Source organism: Camponotus vicinus, unplaced genomic scaffold (assembly GCF_025532165.1).
Source record: "Camponotus vicinus isolate PSW18456_S1 unplaced genomic scaffold, iyCamVici1.0 SCAF_4, whole genome shotgun sequence".
Taxonomy (NCBI): domain Eukaryota; kingdom Metazoa; phylum Arthropoda; class Insecta; order Hymenoptera; family Formicidae; genus Camponotus; species Camponotus vicinus.
This window is the reverse complement of record NW_028141976.1, coordinates 15,920,204-15,932,443: the sequence shown is the minus strand read 5'-3', so window position 1 is coordinate 15,932,443 and position 12,240 is coordinate 15,920,204. Positions and strand designations below refer to the sequence as shown.

Genomic DNA, 12,240 nt, shown 5'->3' with positions numbered 1-12,240 from the left:
TAAGATCAAGTATTCTGAAAAAATCCATTTGCGTAGAATTTCCCGGACAAATTGAATTGAATATGCTAACAACAACTTTTTATTCTTATTTCTTTATGAATTTTATATATAACCACTGATACCGTGGCTTCTTATGTCAACACGTACGTGTATATTGCTGCGAATGTGTTCTTCGAAATTGTTTGCATGCATTATACAGGGTGACCCATTTTAACTTAGGCAGCCAAATAACTCGAAAAATAAGCAAGATAGAGAAAAATGTTTTAGACAAAAGTTGTATGGTTTCGAGGGGGCCATAAGATGGTATCATTGGTTTGACCTTGAAGAGTCATTTGAAGGTCACGTGAAGGTCACTTCAATTTTTTTAAATGGAACATCCTATATAGTTTTGTACATTCTTGTAGCTCATCTCGAGAGCTTTCCAAAACACTATAATTAAGTACATTTTCGTTAAGTACTTTTTGAGTTATGAGGCTTGAAATAATTTCTTAATTTTACATAAACCGTAAAATATCTTGTAAAATATTCATTTTTCGATTACCTTACCTTAATAGTTTTATGTACAAAATAATGAGAGGAATCAATTGGTGTAAAGAAAACACATAGTTGTTTTTAAGAAAAAATATGGAATTGTTAATTGCAAATTACATATTTTTTCTTCGAAACAACTATGTGTTTTCTTTACACCAATTGATTCCTCTCATTATTTTGTACATAAAACTATTAAGGTAAGGTAATCGAAAAATGAATATTTTACAAGATATTTTACGGTTTATGTAAAATTAAGAAATTATTTCAAGCCTCATAACTCAAAAAGTACTTAACGAAAATGTACTTAATTATAGTGTTTTGGAAAGCTCTCGAGATGAGCTACAAGAATGTACAAAAATATATAGGATGTTCCATTTAAAAAAATTGAAGTGACCTTCACGTGACCTTCAAATGACTCTTCAAGGTCAAACCAATGATACCATCTTATGGCCCCCTCGAAACCATACAACTTTTGTCTAAAACATTTTTCTCTATCTTGCTTATTTTTCGAGTTATTTGGCTGCCTAAGTTAAAATGGGTCACCCTGTATACTATCCGTTACTGATATGCATATTTTAACGTATTGAATTTCTTTTTCTGCACTTATAATGTTGTCTTTTTACTATTCTTGTTCATTATAATAGATAATTTATTAAAAACGAGACATTAGAAAAAACTATACTAACTAAACTATTATAATCACATTTAATTATAATTTACAGTTAATATTTTTAGCATCATCTATTATAAAAATTATTATATAAAGCAGCATTGACATTATGATATTTATTAAACTCCAACATGTTAACATAGAATATCTAATTAAACTAATGAGATCGTATTTAATATGAATTATTCTTGCTTAATAAATATGTATAACATATTTGTATTTTAGATTTAATGACATGATATGCACACATAATGTGTATAAGCGAGAAACAATTGCAAAATATTAACTCATAAAACTTCACTCTAAACAAGCATATCTTCAAATGCTTTCGTTCAAGCATATTAAAGAATAACTTCCTGAACTTGATGAAAGTTATGAAGTCTTCATCATTTATGGAAGTAGATTAAAACTTTTGAGTTTACCAACGTAATCAGGATAGCTACTTGAGCATGCTTGTACTCTACTCGACGAGACTAAAGAGCTCTCGAAAATTCGAGAACTTATCCGACAACATAAGTATGAGCGATTTACTCTTGTAATAGCGAAAAAACAGGTAATTAGAAACAAAAAAATATCGAATACAAAATCCCTCTAATATGGTATTTGTTGAAACAAGAGAAGGTAAATGTTTACTTTAGATTACACAGCTCGAAAAATTTTTATTTTCACATATGTTGTAGAGGATACATTCCTAAGTAATACATCGTTTGAATTTTGCGGCGGTCTCTTTTCGTTTCTGAGATATGCACTTTTGAAGTTTTATACTTTTATGTCATCTTTTCGTTATATCCTATTTATATATTTACATTTTTTGTTTACATTTATTCATCACATTGTTTCATATTATATTTTACTTGTATGTTTATATTTTTTTGTTTACGTTTGCTATCTCTAATTAATATTCTAATATAAATATTCTAATAAAAAAAAGGTAAACAATTTAAATTTATATAGAATTTAATACAATTAAAAAATATCACAAATGTATGTGTATACACACACACACACACACGCGCGCGCGGGGGGTGCAATGTGTCCCTTACCGGCGGGGTGGTGGCGGGAGGAGGGGCCGAAGGCCCCCCTTGCACCCCCCGCGCGCGCGCGCACGCGCGCGCGTGTGTGTGTGTGTGTGTACACATACATTTGTGATATTTTTTAATTGTATTAAATTGTATTAAATTCTATATAAATTTAAATTGTTGGGCCCTTTTTATGCATAATTACCTATATTTCTTCTTAAACATACATGATGTGGTAAAATTATAATATATTCATAAAACTTTTTTTGTTAATAACTATTTAATAAATAACAAACGGCTAAAACCTTTTGAAAGTTATTCAGAAAGATGACCTCTGTAAATGTAAACAGAAAAATATAAACATATTGTATGAAAAGATGTAACGAAAAGATGATACAAGTATAAAATTTTAAAATCGCATATCTCAGGGACGAAGAGAGACCACCGCAAAATTCAAACGGTGTATTACTTAGGAATGTATCCTCTACAACATATGTGAAAATAAAAATTTTCCGAGCTGTGTAACCTAAAGTAAATATTTACCCAAGAGAATATATCATGTAAATGTTATTTTTAATTTGCAATGTTTTATATATTGAAAATATACAATTGCCGAATATCAAATTTAGAAACTGAATTGAGAACCAAAAGACTAGATAAAAAAGTTCTTGTAGTCAGCATAACTATTAAATAAAATTAGTAAATACAAGTAAATATAGTTTTGTATTTAAATATTGAATAATTATGATAAAAATAAAATTATTAAAAAAAATGGATTTACTGTTTTTTTCACGTAAAAAATAATTTTCATTTAATTTTAACTTCATGTATACATGAATTTAAAAATATTCAATTAAAGCCAGCATCATATTTTCACATATATTTTCTTCTCATCTCTTATTCCGTTTGTAATATTCTTTTCCTTGAGAAACGGATTGGATCATAGAAGTCCTTATTCAGTTTACTCAGTTTGTCTTATTGAAAAGAGAATCATTTGCGCATATAATTTCAGTTCGGAATAAAATATGAAAGTATCTAGTATCTGCAAAACTGTGAAGGAATTTACGAAATAATGCTCTTTCTTACTACGCACATATTATACTTTGGAAAGAAATTATCGATAGATTTTCTACTTTTATAAATCTTACGAATAATTAAATATCTACATATAAATATTACACAGTAAAAATACTAGAGAAATAAAAATCCGATAAAAAAGAGAGTAAGATTTATAAAATAATATTTCTTCAATTTTCAATAATATTTAAACGTTACTTTTCAATATTTACGGATCAAGTCATTTACCTTATGGCTGAAGTAACGAAGCAGATCGAAACTTAACCTCGATGTTGCAAGGCTTGAAATATGGCTATTTAATGGTAAACTTTTTAACGCACGGAGTTTTTTAGCATAGGAGTTTTTTAGCCTGAGGCAGCGCAACGTTGCTATGTTCTAAACTAGAAATTATTCATAAACAGTATCTGGCAAAACCGCATATAAGCCACACGGAATTTACTTTCCTAAGGTAAGGTAGAAATTTACGTGGGTACGAAATAATTTACTTTAATATTATAAAGACGAAAGAGTAGCGAAAGATCAAGTATTTTTATGAGAAAATTATATGAGACAGAGAGCTATCTTAAAAATAATTATTATTTATTCGCGATATAATCGTGCACTGTGGTTTATTATCGGTGAAATAAACGGGATAAAAAGTCAGAATATATAGCATAATTAAATACGTTTTCAACGAACTAGAATTTTCTGATAAAACAAGATGTACGTACGAATTAATCTTAAAATTGGCTACGTTAAATCGCTTGCGAATGAGCATAATACTATTGCATGGAATAAAATACGTTGCGGGTTATACGATAATTTAAGAGATATCTCTATTTTTTCCAGAGAAAATAGGTGAACCTGAGCGAAAAGCCGTCCTGAATACCATTACGCTCATCAAAAGGGTGAAGCAAAAAGACAAATGGATATAAAACCCGGTGTGTTTAAAGTGAAGTATACGTGAACCTGTAGAGAAAGAACGGGAGAATGCAAGTGCCGATTAATCAGGCGCTCGGTCGTAACATCTGTCAAATGAATTACTCTTGTCTCTCTCCGTTCGGCCTTTTTTTTGTACCGGCGCCCACAAGTTTTCTCCTGTCTGACTTTTTTTTTAAGCTCCTGTCGGTTTTCAATATCGACCCCCGACTCAATTGGCGCTCTTTAGCCTTTTGATCGTTCGTATCCTGCACACGACAAAGGCGGTTGTCCGCATGTTCTCGTCCTGACGCACGGGCTGATTCGACCTCGATTTCACTACTGGCATTCGCCGGCGCGACGGTCACGTAGTACGGACTTAATATGGCAATACGTGACGGCGTATCGATTTAATTTTCAGAGCAAACCGCGTGCTGATTGCCTCGTGAAATTTAATGCTGTCTGTCGACGCTAGGATCAGAGGGTGCATATAGCGCGAAATGAAAAGGTTGGCTGTGCGTGGAATGTGCAAACGTCATATACGATGTATCATTGAAAAGGTGATTTGCACACAGTGTGGTTTTATATAATTTTAATGTGAAAGTTGCAACATCAAGACTCATCTTTTTAAATGAAATATGGATGTTGAGAGACCTGATGAGCGCGTCTACAACAAATTTAATATAATTTTAACAGAATTAAAATTTCTTTTCTTTCAATCAATTTATTTTAACAATGCGATATCACGAGATATAAGCGATTTGTATGCACGGCGTGCAAGTATTTTTAATGAATGCTAGAATACAACTGCGCCTAAATATCTCAGCAAGACATAAGGGAATAGCACGGGGAGATATAGAAACAACTGTACCACAAATAATATAAGAGCATCCTGTGCTCCGCAATTGCAAGAGCGTGCTTTTTAACTCAAAAGGAAAGAAGCATTAGCAAAACAAGTACTAAATCCGTCGCTACTTTTCATTCCCGCTAGCGTATCCTATTGTAATACATGTCTCGTGCATGTCTCCCAGTTAAAGCTCGATATATTTCGATTAAGCTGCCGTTCAATGTAATTATCTCATCAATTTACGGCCGAGATCGCCCGAGTTTCTTCTAACGAGGAGCGAACGGATGTCGATTTCAACCAAGATCTACATTTACAGGATAACCGCGTAATTTAAATCAGGATAGAAAGTGTTAATTCCGTGTGATTGAGCATTTCAATGAATGCTTTCGCTTGTACTTGCTGAGAAATCAATAGCGCTTACTGAAATATAAGCTGATTACAGCGATGATTTATTTTTAACAATACCAATTTTTGTAATGTCAAAATTTCAATCAATGAATTACTTCCGATTATTATATTCGCTCATGAAAAAATATATTCATATTGAAAATTAAATAAATATACAATTAATATTTTTTTTATCAAGTTATCATCCATGACATGAGATTGTTTCAAATTTCAATATAAAGATGCAGAATTTATAAGTAAAATAATATAATATAATAATATAATATTTATAAATAAAATAACAAAATAATATATAAATAAAATAATATATAATAAATTAAATAATATAATATTTATAAATAAAATAACATCAAATAAAAATAAGACACAATCGTGGTATTTCTTCCTATTGCTGAACAGATTGATACAATATCTATTTCGAAAGTACTTTTACAGTACTTTTGCAAGGAAAGATAACTCGAGAATAGTAGCTTCATATAAGAAATGTGGACAACAGTTTAAAAGCAGTAAAGTTTAGTTTATGTGTTTTTATATGATTTGCGCGTGAAGATTTTATTCCCGCTTCTTTAAGTTGGCTCATTTTATCGTCTGACAAAACTGGCCTGTATCCAAGCTGTAGATTACACTGCGAATATTTATTTCGAAGAATTATTGTCGCAAATGTTACGCTATTTGTTAGGCTTGTTGTCGTTTCAAATTAAATGGAGTAAATAAACACAAGTAGATCCACGGCAAAAGTCTAAAATATTGAACCACCAGGTTGTTAATTTTGTGCTTAGGGTGAGGCAACAGAAATTAACCAACAAATATTCGTGATTTATTTTAAAAAAAGCATCATGTGCCATTAGCACTTAATCAAAATATTTAATCAGGATACTGCATCTGATTATAAGTGCGGATTTATTGCAAACGCTTAACGAAGTGTCGATAACATACTGTTTGCAACGAACGAAAACTAAGAGGAACAGGTGTTAGTCTTACATCTTTATATCCCCTTTTTAATAGAATCGATAACCAACAAGCTCTACAAGGAAGTGCAGAGAGGTCGAGTCGGGTCACGGCCTCAAGATCCAATAGAACTTTATCTTTCTCTTTACTTCCTGAATATCTAAGACTCTACCGGGATTAGAAATTTTTTTTTAAATGTACAACAAATTGCATTTATAAAAAAAAATGTCCGCGTTCGAAGTTTTGTTAATATCTTTGAAATGAACGATCGCGGAACTCGAGTCGGCCATTTACGTTCCGCACATGCTTCTTTTTGTAATTGCACCAAGCTAGGTACGAATATTTCGCATGCTCCAAGTGCCAAACAACGGCATAACATATTTTGCTGCTCCGTTTACGTTTTACGACTTCGAGAGAAAATAGTATTCTCGCACCGTAAAGCGAAAAGTCACGTATTAAATTAAATATTGAATCAAAGTTTTATAAAAATTCTACATGCCGTGCGTATTTTAATAATCTGCCCGTAGATATCATCAGATCGTCAAGTGAATATGTTCGTGCAGACATATTATATCTAGATCGTTAACATCAAAAGGTAATCATAGAATAAATATATAATATATAGATTAATATACTAACTTATTTAACACAGAGTATCATTCAATTTTTTCAGCAGTTATTAAAATAGCTACTTTCATGTTTAGGTAAAGTATTGATTGGTATTTTGCGTATTAATGCAGTAATTATATTCTGTCTAATTGTAAATGACTATCATAGCTTCACTGTTAACATTAGCTGTCTAATATAATATGTAGAATTTATGTGCAAATACGTTCTCTACCTTAAGTAATTAGAACCTTGTAAAACTAAAAATATTCGGATGAAGCATCAATATTTTTCGTTATTTTAATGATAAATATCTTACTTCGCAAAAACAACGTAATACAATATGTATAAAAAATTCCCACGACATTTAATGATATAAATTTTAACGAAAAGAAACTTGGCTTGTGTTTTATATTTTCATTGTTTTAAATATGAGCGCATGAGAAAGTGTTAATTTTGACGCAAATAATTCATGTATTTCACAGAGATAGCTTAATGCCTGGAGCATATTTTACGGTGCAAGATAGCAAGCTGCATATGTTTATACGGAATGCATTTGGGAGTGATTCCCGCAATTGCTCTTTTGGGAAGCGATGCAATCCCGAGGTGGAAACCTTCGGTTTCGTGCATCCCTTGAATTCCATGAAAGTTTTATACAGCAATGTCACGAGTAGTATCGACGCGAGGAATGCAGATACAATAGAAGAGAATCTGTATCCTATCGACGATCTTTGCCGTCGAAACTTTGAAAAGTGTCTCACGAAATGCGACATGTCGAAACGCGAATTATTCACAAGCATTTTTATTATCTTATTATTGTTTATTTGTGGAAAAAGCTAAAACTCTCATTGCAAAGATACATACATTCATAGAGAAAATCATCGATTACACAATGTTTCGTTTTAATAAAAAATAAAAATAAAATTACGAACTTGCCTAAAATTATTGCAGGTTAACAATAATTATTTTCTTTTATTGAAAATAGTATTAATGTTGGTATTAATAATCGATAATAATTTAAAGGCAATTAGCGAACAATTGACGACACTAAAGAAGAAACTTATGAAACTCTTTAAAAAGAAATTTTCCGAGTTTCTCAAAATCTCCTTGTCTTAAGCAATCTTAAAAATAGTAGCACTCATGCGTATGTCCTCTGAACTTTCAGATTATATGAAATGTCAAATAGTTAGGTCATCACACATGAATGATGATGAAATCCCTACAAGAGTTTATACGATATCTTCTAGATAATTTTATATTTAGCAATAGTGCCTCTCAATCAGCAAGATGGAATAAATTTGCATAGGCGTCACCCTGCTCTAGATTTATTCGCTTCACGTAGTGTTTAGTACCGCCCAACGCCATCGCAATTTCTATAGCCAGGCAAAGAGTATGCTCTCTCTATTGCCGGAGGGAAATATACAACATGTCTCAGATATATACCGCAGTCCCTTTCTTTGATTAATCTGAAATCGATTTTTTCATAGCAAAAATTTGAATGGAAGATGTCTTTCTTTGATTATTTTTTCTTAAATTTAATTATTTTAAACTATTGTGTTAAATTAATGTTTAATTTTTTTTAAATTAATTAATTAATGTTAAATTAATTAATGTTTAATTATTTAAAACTATTGTATTAAATGAATATTAAAACTCTATTTAAAAACAAAATATTTCATGCAGAATTCTGAAAGAAGACTAATTTTATATTAAACATATAAATTAAACATATAAAGCTTATATTAAATATATAAAAATTTTTATCAATTCAAAATAACTATTCCCGAAGTGCTTTTGAAATTAATTTTGTAAATTCATTGTAGAAAATGTTTTCTATAATCCGAAACACTAAAACCTTTACTTAGGATGTCATTACATATACAATGAGACTAGTGTGAGCTTTTATGCTTATAAAGGCTATTTCAATACATTAACAGATTGCTTTTGATATACAAAATTAATTAATGCATGTTCATTCATGCAACATGAATATTTAAATATTTAGAGTATAATATGTAGAGAAAAAACATATTTCATACTTTTAATATGTAATAATTTAAGTTGTAAATCATGAAAAGAGCAACAAAAAAACAGTGGATTTTAAAGAAAAAAAACCTATTATTAATAAATACACATAAGTCGTAATATAATATAATAAATCAAAATTGATCAATTTGATCAATGTGTCATACACAAAGAAAACTAGCAAATTGAACACGAACCCATTTCTTATTCTTATTACTTCTTATTCTCACTCCTATTCTTTTACTTCTAAAGCATTTCTGGTACTGAAACATCTGCAATTATACCTGGGGACAGTCTATTTAAAACTTCTGTAGCATTTTCTACTTTCTCAAACCATTCAACTTTTTAATGCAGTCTTTTTCTACTTGATAAGCGACAAATCGAGATGCAGTTCTTTGATGATTAAACTGCGGCAGCATTTAGAAAAAAGCATTCATTTCTTTGACGATTTTTATTCGCGTAAATTAAATTTACTTTTATACGTGATTCAAAATGCCATGTTAAAAATAAAACCATACCTTGATAAATAACGTCACAGAAACTTATTGTACTAATGATTGTATTTATATGTGTATTATATTGTGTTTCGTTGCAGTACAATAATAAAAATGAAGAATTTCACATGATAGTGTAAATAAAGATGGAGAAGAGGGACTTTCAAATCAATTAATATTTCATTCTTAATAATAAATACAAAGTAACAATTATGTAACGTTAAGAAAGCTTAAAAAGTGGTTTGCATTCTTGCTTAGCCAGAAGAAATTACGTAGAACTCATTTCATAATTGATTTCTCGAGTGTCCACTTTTAAATATGAATAAATTTGCTTTCTAGTGTAAAAGCCGTCGAAGTAAATTTCTCTTTAAATATGTTAACGAATTATTTATATATAGCCCCAATAAAAAGTTATGTAGAGAATTTTGGGCTAATTAATATCGATATTAAGTTAGAATATCATATTAATGAGTTTCCATAATTTCCTCTATTTAATGTTTTATACATACATACATACGGTATTCAGACATTAAATAAATTAGAAACGATATTCGAAGGACAAAAGTATGAAAATATAATCGAAATAAATTTTTCAATTCCGATAAAAAAAGATATGTATGACTCATACAACTCATCAAGCTTTTTCAAGTGAAGTGTTTAAATATCGGGAGATTTCGTATGATCAGATTATTTATATCTGTAACATTATTTTTGTATATCCAAAGATTACATATCTTCATAGACATGTGAGAAATCACAAGTAAATATAATATATACTACATATCGTAACAACGAGATTCTTTACTCAAGTATTCTTTACTCTAAGGAAAAAGAAAGATTTTCAAAAGACATGCACGAAAGACAATTGATTACATTCTCCTAAAAAAAAAGAAATAGAATATTATACTGAAAATTACAAATATATCGAAGTGCATAAAATTCATTCATTGTTGTAAATGACATATAAAAGCCATGTAGCATTCACATTGTCACCTATTAAGGACAACTACGACTTCGTTGTAAACGGTAACTTATACTATGTTGCACACCGTTGCATCGTTGTAGAGCTGCTAAACTAATCGCATTAAAAGACAACGCAGAGTGAGAACTACTTCCTTCCTGAATATATACCAACTCCCTTTCTCTCTCCCTCTCTCTCTCTATCTTCTCGCGTACTTTCCTTAACAAATTCAGATACTTTGGATGATGCTATAAACTTTGCAAAACGTTTTATAAGTGTTCGTGTTCCGAATGTAGTCTATGTCAGAAGCAGGACTTGGAATTAATGACTAGATTTTACCTAGATTCCTCTTTGATATTACCTCTTTGTTTTAACATAGTTTACTGATAGATAATTAAATTAAATACGCATTAAATAATTTTTGCTCACGTATATAAAGTCCATTATTCGTTTTATTCAAATTCTGAATAGAAGACTGCGAAAAAACATCAAGCCACATTTTGCATCCTTTAATTCTCTTGTATCGCCGGTGAAATAAACTAATCGCATTAAAAGCATCAATGACCATTATTTTCTCCGCAATATTAAATTTTTCGCTATATATGTATATGTACACACAAATTTGTAGGGATTTTATATATAATATATAATTTCTACAAAATTTAATATTTAGTGATTTTATACAACTCCCAAAATAATAATACATGATACAAAGATAGAATATGATACAAATTTCATTAAAATATTTCAATTTTACCAGATTATCCTCAGACATTACGTCTGATGTAAAAAAGTCGCTTGTAACTTTGTCATGGAATCAATAAGCGGAAGAACATATAATTTTTTAGGGGCTTCTCTGTATAATTTTATTCAAATGCACAAAATATATTATTTTCTTAGCAACCAAGTTTCGTGAAATAAAGATAAGCGAAAAATAGCGAAGAAGACAAATCGCGCTTTCCATTCGTTCTTGTTAATAGCCGAAGAAGTGCCAATCTAATCGCATTAAAAGATTAAAGTGTGATGATTGTGATCGTCCGCCCCTTCGTTCCGGTTGCACGGTACTTGTCGTTCTTCCATTTGTCACCAGTCAGAAAAATCCAATGGCAATATCGTCGGTTAAGAGGACCTCACATCGTGTCTTTGGCTGGATGGATGGGAAAAGAGGATGTGAAGGAGAGCAAGAAATCGTGGAGCAAGATTGTCAGATCCATAATGACGAGTACAACGGAAAGTAGTGGAGCAAAAAAAGATAATAAAATGCGTCTTAACTGATGTTCGCGTGTCATCTTTTCATCAGGGAGCTTTAGAGAAAATATTAAAAGAATGAAAAGTGCACATCCTTTCCTGCGGCTAAGAGATAATAAGTAAAGAAACTAAGGAGAATATATATAAATATAATAAACATAAATTTTATATATTTATATTATACACATGATAAAATATGTATAATATAATTTGCAGTGTAACATAAATATCGGTTCTAGTTTATAAAAAATATGCTTATATAAAAAATGTATTTATAATAACAATAAACAATATCAACGCGACATAAATTTTTTTTATATATTACATAAAATTTTTTTTAATATATCACGACAAAATCCTCGTTTAACTATTCGATAACTTAACTGTTTAGATAAAAACAAAATGAACGGATCGAAACTTAATTAAACACATGATCGCTATTCAGTGCTTGAGATAATGAATTATACATCTTATATTTTCACTCAGAGATTTAATCAAATGGTACGTAA

General features: G+C 30.2%; 1 protein-coding gene and 1 long non-coding RNA gene across 7 annotated transcripts in view; one reads left to right on the top strand and one right to left on the bottom strand.

Moving 5' to 3' along the window:
• The window catches only part of LOC145971109 (uncharacterized), a 204,130-nt gene that overhangs the window by 176,857 nt on the left and 15,033 nt on the right, over positions 1–12,240 (top strand). For 2 of the 3 annotated variants that reach the window (XR_014438762.1, XR_014438761.1), the window contains one exon: positions 4,126–4,260. The exons of the other annotated variant lie outside the window; for it this stretch is intronic. This is a non-coding gene — a long non-coding RNA (uncharacterized LOC145971109). Of the gene's footprint in view, positions 1–4,125; positions 4,261–12,240 lie in introns of those variants that run through there. 3 annotated transcript variants of the gene reach the window in all.
• The window catches only part of Octalpha2r (alpha2-adrenergic-like octopamine receptor), a 114,451-nt gene that overhangs the window by 95,085 nt on the left and 7,126 nt on the right, over positions 1–12,240 (bottom strand). The window lies entirely within an intron of this gene.